At 40.5% G+C, this 13,092-nt stretch overlaps 1 protein-coding gene across 10 annotated transcripts in view; it reads right to left on the minus strand.

Moving 5' to 3' along the window:
* LOC128691132 (SLIT-ROBO Rho GTPase-activating protein 1) overlaps positions 1 to 13,092 on the minus strand; it is a 609,659-nt gene that overhangs the window by 201,578 nt on the left and 394,989 nt on the right. For 4 of the 10 annotated variants that reach the window (XM_070089120.1, XM_070089121.1, XM_070089127.1 and 1 more), the window contains exon 1: positions 3,881 to 3,971. The exons of the other annotated variants lie outside the window; for them this stretch is intronic. The gene's annotated coding sequence lies outside the window, so the exon portion shown is untranslated. Of the gene's footprint in view, positions 1 to 3,880; positions 3,972 to 13,092 lie in introns of those variants that run through there. 10 annotated transcript variants of the gene reach the window in all.

The following is a 13,092-nucleotide window of genomic DNA, read 5'->3' on the forward strand; positions in this document are numbered from 1 at the left end:
AAAGAAGATACAAGTACATGTATATAGCAACAATTACTGAGATTCAAAGAAGATACAAGCATATAGCAACAATCACTGAGGTTCAAAGAAGATACAAGTATATGGTAACAATCACTGAGATTTAAAGAAGATACAAGTATATGGCAACAATCACTGAGGTTTAAAGAAGATACAAGTATATGGCAACAATCACTGAGGTTTAAAGAAGATACAAGTATATGGCAACAATCACTGAGGTTTAAAGAAGATACAAGTATATGGCAACAATCACTGAGGTTTAAAGAGGACATGACCACATAGTAACCAGCACCTGCACTATCCACCTAACTTTACTGATATATAGACTGTATGCACCCTTATTCCTTCAAGAAGGGAGAGGAGAGAGGATACTGGCGAAGGGTTCTTGATCCAAGGATCAAACCTGATTACCTTCCTTTCCTCAGGCGATGTAAGATCCCGACGGGTTTAGCTCTTTGATATACCTTTGAGGAGTCTCGCGAGTTTTCGTACTCCTGGAGCCCGGCCCAGGGCCAGGCTTGTCAGGTGCTGGCCTGGTCAACCAGGCTGTTGCTGCTCTGCGGCACTTGACAGAGGAAATTGTCAAGTTTCCTCTTGATCCAGCAGTGTTTGTGATATCTTCTGATAACACATCGAATAGACAGACCACGGATGTTGATACAACGTTGTTTTACTGTGCTCACGTCGCCCCTGCTTTTCACTAGGTTTATTTTATATTCACTCCCATATCTCTCACTCTAGAGTGTTATGGCAATGTGCAAATTTGAGACTAGGCTCTTAAGCACCTTCCACATATATTATCATGTATCGCTCTCTCTCCTCCTCTCCAGCGAGTACATATTTAGGACTCTGAGGCATTTCCAGTAATTTTAATGCTTTAATGCGATTTGAAAAGTGTCACCACTGGCACTATTTCCCTCGTTTTGAAAATTCTCATTATCCACCCCGTCATCTTCCAGGCTGTCGTGACATTTGCCTTACTGTGTTCTTTGAAAGAAAGATCTTCCAACATAATTACTCCCGTGTCTTTCACGTGTTCCTTTCACTCAATTTGATGATTCTTTTGGGTTTTGTTCCCAGGTCACAGGTTCCATCAAATGGACCGTAAAGCGTGTCTTAGATTATAAATTTTATGTCAATATGTTCACAAGATATATGTACTTATATTTAATGTGAACCGAGTTTCTACCCCAACAAACTACAAGGTGTGAACAAAAGTATTTATAAGGATGTTCACTTCAGGTATTCAAAACAGATGTTCAGTGAAACTGATTAATCAATAAAGAAATTCAATGAAAAAGACAAAGAGAAATGAGACCCTTGCAATGTTGAGAATTAGTCCTCCTCAACACACTCCACGGCTCATCCATCTTGACAACCACCACCAAGCTTATCTACACAAAAACGAAGGAATAAAGGACCCCTATGGAAATAAGTAATTTTGTCTGATTTTCTTGGGTTATCCTAGGTAATCTACACATGCTGAGATGTATAATAATTTATGTAACTGCATTTATTTGTACCTATACCTAAATAAACTTACACTCCCCTAAGGCCTACTGGTCCATGCTAGGCATGTCAAACCCACATCCACTCACACAATCAGAACAGAACGGCGCTCTCGAGCGCACGCACACACACACATTAAAATGTCTGTATCAACTTAAAACACAATAAAAGATAACTTGACAAAAATCTCGCTGGTATTGTGTAAGCTGAGTATCATCTTAGTCAATAATCAGATAAAATATTAACCTCCTTCTCCAGCAAGTTCGCGTTTCCCACGAAGGTTGCCATTACTATGACGAAGGCTGTCATTACTTTCTTGAAGGTTGTCATTATTTTTTTGAAGGTTGTCATTAATCTGACGAAGGTTTTCATTACTTCGTCGAAGGTTGTCATGAATCTGACGAAGGTTGTCACTAATCTGAATAAGGTTGTCAGTAATCTGACGAAAGCTGTCAGTAATCTGACGAAAGCTGTCAGTAATCTTACAAAGGTTGTCAATAATCTGACAAAGATTGTCATTAATCTGATGAAGATTGTCATTAATAAGACGAAGGTTGTCATTAGTAAGACGAAGGTTGTCATTAATCTGATAAAGGTTGTCATCAACCTGACAAAGGTTGTCATTAGCCTAACAAAGCTTATCAGTAACCTGACAAAGGTTATTATTACCCGACGAAGATTATAATAATCTAACGAAGGTTATAACAATCCTTAGTCTATTAGTCATAAGTGGAAGGTTAAATTATGAAGATTAATTTCACAGGAAAGCGCTAAAAGCGCAAGTGATACAGCGCCTGGGGAATGAAGGTTACCGTGTTACCTGTTGGTAACAGAATAACTGTTACATGTTATGAGGCTTCATTCCAGGAAACGGGAGAAGCTCCAATCGCTTGGATCAAGAGCTCTTCACCAGCATCAAGGCACTCTCGCGGAACCAATGAAAGGTAAAGAAATGAAGTTTTTTCTTACTGTATACAGGAACGATTATCATAACTGAGGATTTTACACCAAAAAACAAGATTACACCATGTGCTTTACCTGTTCCTTAACTTCTACATACAAGGCAATGTGTCAGAATATCGCAATAATTTTCTGCCTAGTTTCTTTCAGGCCATTTCTTTTTGTAACAACACAAAGCAAAACTTCTACACACATGTGTTGCAATATGCTGAAGTATGATGTTCTAGAAGACAAAAATAAGGTGATATTATGATAAAATAATTGCATGTGTTACACTACGCTTGGAGTCCTGCTTTTTGTTAAAGAATTATGGTTGCTCTTTCGTCAATTTACAACAAGCAGGAGAATGAGCAATTTCTATTTCGACAACATTATCAGTTTTCTCTCATCGTTATAGAAAACACTAACTATATATATATATATATAATCACAGAGAAACCTGGAGATTAGAGTCATGTGTACCAACGTGACATTACCAATGGCTGGCATTGTCGACGCAAAAAAAAATATGTTCTGCTGCCCTCGCACAAACCCGGAGATCCGCTCCTCCCCTTCACCAGGGCATGTTTAATATACACCGCCATATGTGTGCATACACCACCACTACGTCGGTCAAATCTAGCACAAGTGTAAGTTGCTGTAGTCTTCAATCATGCAGGTGCTGTGCGCAGGTGTTCTCTCGTGAACCACCACCACACATGTGCCAGGATATGCTGGGTTATCAGGCTTCACCACGGCAGATTATCACATTTACCTTACTGTATATATGTAAATATCAAACATGACAAAGAGGCGAGCCAATTCCAGACATTGTCGAAGTGGATGAGCCGGTTATGGAAGGGAAGACCCTTTTCACGTTGGTGCAGTATCGCAAAGGTAGTCTCTCCTTGCAGGCACCTTCCCACACTGGCTGTTCCTCCTGCCACCTTCTAAGAAGGAACTCATGTTCACACCTACACACACTTAATCTAAATGATTAATGTTAATGTTTTACCCCTTGGGAGTCCTTGAGGTCGGCCATACGCTATCGTACGCCGCTACCTTGAGCCATCTGCTCTCCCACGGTTCATTCACAAACTGGCCGCTGCTTCTCACTTGCAACCTTCGCTAATGGCGGAGACAACACCTCACTTTCGTGTTCACACATTGGGCAGTTTTCGTGACCAACTCGTTATCCCGTGACACAACTCAGACCGGATGTTGCCTATAGCTTTCACCGACAGCCTTAACGCTAAATGAGAGACCCGCCTACACTGGCTATATAGAAGTTTCCCTCTCCAGCAAACCAGGCGGGTGGCAGACTGGCACAGTGCCCCACAGCTTTTACTATGCAAGCTTCGCACACGTACTACACTGCAGATGTGCCCTGGGCCCACCAAACATCACTACACACCAGCAGAAACAAATAACACTAATGTAAACACTGGAGATGAGGGTAAGTCCCAACTAGTGGAGCCGAGCGTGGTACTCTGAACCATTCTCAGGAGTGCGCGCGCGAGGCAACCCAGACACCAGTTAGTCTACTAAACCAAACCATTTTTAGTGTCGTAATACCCGGTAACACGAGCCCACAAGTGAACGACATACCGCACAGTACCGAATAGTGTCATTCTTATAATGTTTGTGGAATAAATCGATGTATGAAGAGAGGCAGGAAGAGAAGAGGAGGGGAGAGTTGCCTCTTGTCACCTAGAGAGCATCACCTCCCTTGCTCACACACACACACACACACACGCTCGACGTGATCGATAATACGTACCCTCTCTCCTACCCTCCCTCCCTTTCCCTTTTGCTAACATTTTTCTAATCTACTATGTACCTTTATTCTCATTTTTGTAATACCCTGTACGAAATCCTCCATCTCCCCCTCTCTTACAAATATTCCCTGCTGAGTTACCTTTCCTTCCACCCTTCCGTCTTGCCTTCGTCCAGGTATCTTTCCTCCTTGCTATCTTCTCATGTTACCATCTTATTTCCCTACCATCAAAATATCAACAACGGTTCGAATAATAAAGTGGGGCGAAAAATCATCAAATTCCAAGGGGAAAATGAACACAATTTTGTACTACTACAGTAAGTGATCAAACCTCAAACACCTCTAATTGCACAGCAATAAAGCAGTGGAACGGATTGCCTGAACATGTCAAGGCCAGTCTTAGTATAAACCAGTTTAGGAAGCGAGCTAAAAGGTTCCTAATGAGTGCAGCATCAGAACGGGAGGAAAGTGTTTTCTTGTATAGTTAACATTCATGTACGTATTGTATATAGTTGATCTGCTCTACTTAATGTTCATGTAAACTACTCAGTTTCATCCCTATTGTATTCCTTTACTGTAACTGATTTCATGCAGTTGATTTATTTAGTTTAGCTTATTTTTTTATGGTTATAATCATGAATGACTTTTACTGTATCCAACAGCCACGCTGCTAATAATAAGATATTACAAGGACTCTCCAAAGAAAAATAAGTCGTCTTGTCTGACTTTTTGGGTTAACCTAGGTTAATTTACACGCGTTACTATGTAAGATAATTGTAATTACCCAAAACTTGTGTACAGGTAATAGTACTTCGTGTAACAGTACTTCTATACTAATATTTACGTATTACCAAATTTAATGACAGCTAACATGACTACCAACAAACAGGAGAGCCACCAAGAGCTAAGATCATTACCAATTAACAATAACTAACAGCCACGATAATCATTAGCATATAAGAAAATTATCATAAATAAGCACCAAGTCAAGATAACTGTGACCGGTTTTGAGGGTTCTAGCCTGGCAGTCCGAGCTGAGGCTAGGCTTACTGGTCGACTGCCTGGTCAATGAGCCACAATGAAAAGATATATTAGGCTATACCAGAGAATAACTACATACTAGGAATAGTTTTACCAACTGGAGTTATATTAAGACTTAAATTCGTAACAGAAACAAGTCTTGATAGTTCAGCTTACCAGCTAATAAGGCACACTCGGTTCCAGGGTAAAATATATATATATATATATATATATATATATATATATATATATATATATATATATATATATATATATATATATATATATATATATATATATTCTTGCTAGCCTAACAAAATAATAGATTAACCTCCAGGAACTAAAACGATATAAGAAAAATACAATAAGAAAAAAATAAACTATAAATAGAACATCATACGCTTGATATATAACCGGAGCCAGTCTACCCTCGCAGCCTGGCCCTGGGCCAGGCTGCGAGGGTCTAGACCGGGCTTGTCTGCCAGCAGACCAGGCTTGATCCATCAGGCTGTTAGTGCTGGCGTCCCGCTGGCCCACACAGTCATCACAGCCTGGCATCAGAGTGCGGTGCTTGAGACCAAAAAACAAAGAGTACCAAAGGCAAAAAAGTGAAGTATGCAGGCAGAGCTGCCAAACACCTTGTGATATTTACCAACAATATTATTATAATCAAAAAGAAGCGCTAAACCTACAAGGATCATAGAGCTTACCAACAATAGACCCAGGGATGAGACACTGATTATGTAAGTCAGATAACCAAATGCGAACAGCATCTTAAATGTATTGATAAATGTGTTACCAAGAATAATAATTATTATTATTATTATTATTATTATTATAATCAAAAAGAAGCGCTAAGACAGTTACCAAGAATAAACTTTTCAGAAAACCTATTATAATATATGGAACGTGGAAGAAGAGTTGAAAATGTATATAGTTACGAAAACAAAACTGATGAATGTATAAATATGCGAAAACAAAATCGATAAAAATAAATGGAGAACCAGAAATAGAGAGGAGACAAAGGTGATATAGTGAAAAAAAAAATACCGCGGGTTCTATCCCCGACCGTGGTATGGTTTGTTTGCAGTCGTGTCATTACGATTTCGTGAGTCGTGACAGTGAAACCGAACTGTTCTCACTACAAGTACATTAAAGACTGTACCCCAAAATATAACTTGTAAAAACGTAATTAGAGTAAGCAGCAGGAAGGAGTAAGTCTATATGGAAGTGGTGGGAGTGGTTGGAATTAAAATAGAAAAATAATCATCCTTGTATGTAAACTACATCAGCAACAGCTGCCTTGAAAATCTTAAAAATCCTACATAAAATACTACTCTCCTTGGAAATATCAACCTCCCAAATATAAAATGAAGGATAATAGACAACATCACCATACCGGAAGCAGTACCAAGACACAGACTGTGAAAAGATTGCAATGAACCAACATATAACAGAGCCTACGAAACGAAAATATACTAGATTTGATCTTTACATATAAAGATCAACTAATCAGACATAATTTCGGTATAATAAACTGACCACAACCTCGATGACGTGCAAACAAGTATAAATATAATTAACGGAAGTGAATGTTTACTAAATTTAATTTCAACAATTCAAGAATTAACTGGGATGAAAAATTGAGCTAACAAATATTCTATGGGAAACCATCCTAAGCTGTGACTCCCGAAATCGACTCCAGGACGTCCAGGTAGCAGTCTTAACTAGAATGGACATAAATACGTTGTAAACTTAGAGGTATGACGGATATATACATACCTTTCATCTACTTTTGATGAGTTCCGAGAGCTTTCCTAATCCCAAAGCCTGGCCTTGGGCCAGGTTCGTCTGGAGTTACCTTCAGAACAAGATATACCAAACCAGTGATGATACACTTAAGATTAATCGTTTTCTCTAGGCTGGAATATTGTTGTGTACTAACAGCCCTATTCAAGGAAGGTGAAACTGCTGAGCTGGAGAATGTGCAGAAAGGTTCCACAGCTCGAATAAAATCAGACAAGCACTTAAATTACTGGAAGCGCATATAGTCCCTAGAACCATACTCCTAAGAACGTAGGCGAGAAAGATACATCATGATCTACACCTGGAAGATACTGAAGGGATTGATCGCAAACCTGCACAGCGAAATTACTTCTTATGGACACAAGAAGCTTGACAGACGGTGCGGGATACCTCGAATGAAAAATAGGGAAGTGATGAGAATACTTCGGAAACAACTCTTAGTGTTATGGGACCACGATTCTTCAAAATCCTCCCTTCATGCATAAGGGAAATGCCTAAGGAAAATTACCAGCAAACCCCTGGCAGTCTTCAGGAGGGAACCCGACAAATTACTCAAAACAGTTCTTGATCAGTTGGGTAACGGTGCATACGTTAGACTGCAGGCACTAGCAGCTTTACTGATCAAACTACCAGGAAGCCTGGTCTCAGACAAAGCGGTGAGGGTGGTGACTTCTGGAAGCGACTCCAGGTAACCACATATCAGGAATCTGTCAAACGAAGGCAGACTGACAGTTCTACATGTACAGTATCTTGAAAGACGTAGTATGATAAGAGATTTTACTTATGTGTAAAAAGAGAAGACAGGTAACAAAAATATATAAATAAGGTGCCAAAATATCTAACGAAGACAGGACTTGTGACAACTGATTCAAGTTGGATAAATTCAAATTTAGAAAGAATATCGGAAATCAATGGTTTAACAACAGTTGTAGATGAGTGGAACAAACTGACTAGTAGTATCACTGGCGGTAACAGTATCCCGGGTTAGCTTTAATAATAAGCTTGGCAAATACACAAGATAAAATGTTTGAGTGTGAGTTAGACTTAATTAACATGTTCCAGTAGTCCTTCCATTGTCAGACCACTGAGTTAAGCACCGGCAAGCCAGTGGTCTCTGCTGCCGTGGTCTGCCATAGGGTCACTGGCAACAATAAGCAGGTCAACATTTGACTAAGACTCGCCTCAGGTACTTCTCCCTCACAAATAAATCAACAATAAAAGCTTCCCCTAGGTTTGGGCCTCTCCCCTCCCCTCCTTTCCTCTCTTCTCGGCATGGCTCCTTTCCACTCAATTCCGTTCCTCCCAGTCCCCACACTCTCCTCTTCCTCCGGACAAAGCTGGCAATGGTATTTGTTTGTTGGGAAAAGCAGGAAAATTTTTGTAAACGTGAATCTTAGCCACATAATGACCCACTTCATGAAGCTCTAGGTCACGTGACCCCGCCGAGCCTTACGTTAGATTACCAATAAAAAATTCAATATTACATCATAATATGTAAAGTTTAAGTCTCTCAACTCCACTTAAAAACAAAGGAAAACTTCGCGTCCTGAGACACCTGCTGTATATGGATCAACCTTATTTCCTTCTTCGAATTTTGTAACATTTAATTCGTTCCCTAATAAATATTGAATAGTTCTCTTCCTCCTCCTCCCCACTTACAGTCCCCTCCTTCCCCACAGCTCGACCTTTTGGCTCTCCCTCTCTCCAGTACTCTCTTTATTCTCTCCCTGAACTAGCCCTACCATCTCTAACCCCAACCATCCATCTGTAACTCCCCCCCCCTCCCGACGCCCTCAAAACGACTTACTCATAGGTCAACATACATCCTCCTTTCGCCACTCCTCGTCTCCCTCTTCTCCCCTCTCTCTTCACATCCAATCTTTATATTTGTAGTCAAACACAACGTCTTAATTACTGAAAAGTGAGAAACCGCTTACCTTTACCTTTGATGAGTTCCGAAAATTTTTCTACTCCCGGAGTTCGGCCATGGGCCAGGCTTGTCTGGTGCTTGCCTGGTCAACCAGGCTGTTGCTGCTGGTGACCCGCTGACCCATATCCATCACAGCCTGGCACCTGGTGTCTTACTCTTCACTGATCAGTATTTATAAAACTTTTATCCAAACTTCTTAATTTATATTTCATATTCACCAACCCATGAATTAGTTTTGATAATTTAAGGTGATGTAATGTTGTAATGTACTATAATGTGTACTCTTTCTAGGTTAAAACTTCTCTCGATGACCCTGAACCCGAGGTTTGTACCTGGAAATGTACTCCTGTGTTTACCTGTACCATAACCCATCCACGTACCCTAGAATTCAACTGTATCAGTGATTGTACCTGAACCTGAGGTTTTACTTGTGCGTATACCTGTACCTGAACCTGTGTTCATGTATTTACCTGCACCAGAATCTGTTCATGAACACACAAAATGCTCTTTCACCTGTAAGTGTACCTGCACCTGAACTTGTCATCGTGTGTGTACTTGTACCACAACCCGCTCTGGTAGAATGTACCTATACTTGTGGCTGTACTGTGCTTATACCATATACCCATAATGTTTCTTCTATATGTTCACTTGTACTGTGTGTCTGTTCTGGTTGAACACCCAAACACAACCAGTGAAGAGGCGGGACCAGGAGCAGTGGTTCGACCCCTGCAACAACAATTAGGTGATTATAGAGACACACACACACACATTATATATATATATATATATATATATATATATATATATGTGTGTGTGTGTGTGTGTGATCAAAGAGGGTTAGGGTATGTGTGTGTGTGTGTGTGTGTGTGTGTGTGTGTGTGTGTGTGTGTGTGATCAAAGAGGGTTAGGGTATGTATGTGTGTGTGTGTGTGTGTGTGTGTGTGTGTGTGTGTGTGTTCAACCAAAACAGACAACAAGGCTAGGGAAGGGGGATGTTAACTACTTCCCTGACGGGACTAGTACAGTAAGAATAAGTTTATCTCCCATTCCCCACGAGTTGTATGAGTCTTGTGTTTAATGCTCGCCCAATAAAAATTCCCGTAAATGTAATAATAATAATAATACACGATCATTCGCCAATATTAATGTTACGTGGAAGTTAAGACTATTATATGGTATCAATCAATGGAAGTGTCCCTAAAATCAACAGCCCATTAACCAGGCATCTGCACACTCACACAAAGTTACTTTTTAATTACTTTTACTACCCGGGTAATTACTTTTCGCACGACGTGTTCCGATTTCATTAATTACTTAGGTTTAAGTGAAGCAAATATTTATGTAGATTCACCATGATTATTTTGCAGCACTGGGAGAATTAGTCGCTAAATTCTACAAAAAAAATTACAAAGTAGATCTAATGTGAGTGCTTAAGTGTCTTATTTGAATAATTACTTTGAAATTATGTAATTTCTTTAATCTTAAGACAAAGAGAACAAACAACTGAGAAATATGTGTCATAATTAACATATGGAGAAACTAGCAGAAAATCTGCGCGCACACGCACACACACACACACACACACACACACACACACACACACACACACACAAATAGCTGCCTAAGAAAGTAGGAGGCTCGGCAAACTATGCAAAATACCCTCTTTGATAAGCACACACACCTGTGACCGACACTTTCCTGTTCAACCACGCTGTTGCTATTAGCGACACAGCCTGGCTGATCTGCAATAACAACGTTAAAAAGAGAACTCACAAAGCATAAAGGATCCAAGACTGTAGTCCCTAGGCGGGATTGCGTGTTGTCAACACCAAGAGTGAACCAAGTCAACCATCCTCAGCCCTATCTCCATTCTGTAAGCTCCATCCTCCAACCCCTATTACACTATCCCAGCCGTATATTTCCAACCCCAACACCATCACTATGTCATTAAAAATTTTCTGTAATTCTTTTTTCATTTTGGTTTAACATTTCCTAACTAGATTTTTTCCTTTGCTTTTGCCTTTGACTGCTCGTGAAAAAAAATAGTGTATAGGGGGCGTTGATCCCCGGAATACCCTCCAGGAAGGTTGATGAAATTTACGTCAGATTTGCCTGCAACTATCTACAGAGGACGCGTGCCAACCCTCCTGTTGCTACAAACCTGTTTTAAATTCTATACTAGGACTGAACAGCCCATCTGGCCAGCACGGGGTGAGAGAGGGATTATGGGAGAGGGAAGAGAGGGACGAGGGGAGAGGGGCGTGGGAAGATAGAAGAGAGGGACTTGGGGAGGAATGAAATGTAGTCTTGACTTCACTCTCTGAACTGTGGATCAGTTACGAAATGTTGCAGCCACGGTAGTAATGAATTCTCCACCCACTCATTGATACCTTCTCCATCTCCCTCTAATATCTGAGCTGGGTATAGCCACAGGTAAGATGTAATATAATCTGCCAATGGTGACTTGTTATCTGTGACAGAAAAAGTGTACAAGATACAGTAGTTTTATTATATTACGTAATAGCAAAGTTAATTCCTAAGATCTTTTAAGTCATTATTATACCCACCATTATTATACCCACCATTACCACACCCACTATTACCACACTTTCCATTACCACACACTACCCTTGCTCGAGGCCTCAGAAAGTTGAAGAAACACACCTCAAGGTGTATATACAGTATTTTACCTATTTAATCAAATTTGTTAAATTTATATCCTATCAAGTGCAGTTTGGCCATTAAGACTGTAATTCACCTGTGCACTAACATTAAGACTAGTTTAATCCCCTAAAATAAGAACAAAAGTAAATTTATAAGCGTATATACACTGAGGAATATACAGGCAATTAATATAGTACCCAACAAGAAACTAGCACAGAAGCTAGAGTAGGCAGGAATAACTGGGAAAGCACTGCAGTGAATCAAGGAATGCTTAACAAGAAAGCAACGAATTACTGTCAAAGTGTCGGAATGAGCAAGTGTAACAAGTGGGGTTCCACAAGGGTCAGTATTTGAACCAGTACTATCTCTTGTGTATGTGAACGACATGACAGAGGAAATCAAGTCGGAAGTGTCCCTGTTCGCAGATATGAAACTAATGAGAATACAAACAGAAGATCAGTATTGTGAACACAGGTAATAAATGGCCTGTGAGACCTGGTCGTAATGGGAATTAGAGTAAACTCAGCAGTAGACTATAATGTATATTTACCTTCATCCACTATATACAGGTATGTACAATATGTACAAATTGAATAAGTGTACACCACGATGACAGCAAAGCAAAAGCCAGAGTGCACCATACTCAACCAGCAGATAGGCAAGTCTGTCAATGCTTACCGCAAGTGAACCACGTTGCTTCAGTTTGGGCGGGCTTGCCTGTGATTGGTCAATAAACCAAGGTACCCTATCAATCGTTAAACCCTTAGCACCCGGTTCGCTGGTTGGGAGGCAGCCTATATAGGACTGTGACATACACCGAATAAATTGTAACATACTCTTTGCATGCCACAATCAGGAAAGACTACAAATGGATCTGAACACGCTGCAGAACAGGTCTGAAAAGCGACTATGCCTTTATACCTTTGATGAGTTCCGAGAGTTTTTCCACTCCCAGAGTCCGGCCATGGGCCAGGCTAGTCTGTGTTTGCCTGGTCAACCAGGCTGTTACTGGTGGAGGCCCGATGCTTTACATATCCATCACAGCCTGGTTGATCTGGCACCAGGTGAAGATACTTGTCCAGCTTTCTCGTGAACACTTCTACACTTGTCCAAGCAGTGTTTCTGATATTTTCTGGTAAGATGTTGAATAGTCTGAGGCCACGGACATTGATACAGTGTTTCCTTGTGCCCACTGCAATATGAATTTAACCCCAGCAAATGCAAAGTTATGAAAAATGGAGAAGGGCAAAGAAGTCCGGAAACATCGTATAAGCTCAGGGGGTAAAGGCTGCAAACCTCCCTGAAAGAAAATGACCTCGCGGTGAGCATAGTTCCCAGCATTTAGCCTGACGCACACATCAATCTAATAACCGCTGAATCAAACGCAAGACTGCTAAATTTAAAGGCAGCTTTCAGCAATATCAACAAG

Source organism: Cherax quadricarinatus, chromosome 27 (assembly GCF_038502225.1).
Source record: "Cherax quadricarinatus isolate ZL_2023a chromosome 27, ASM3850222v1, whole genome shotgun sequence".
NCBI classification, from domain to species: Eukaryota; Metazoa; Arthropoda; class Malacostraca; order Decapoda; family Parastacidae; genus Cherax; species Cherax quadricarinatus.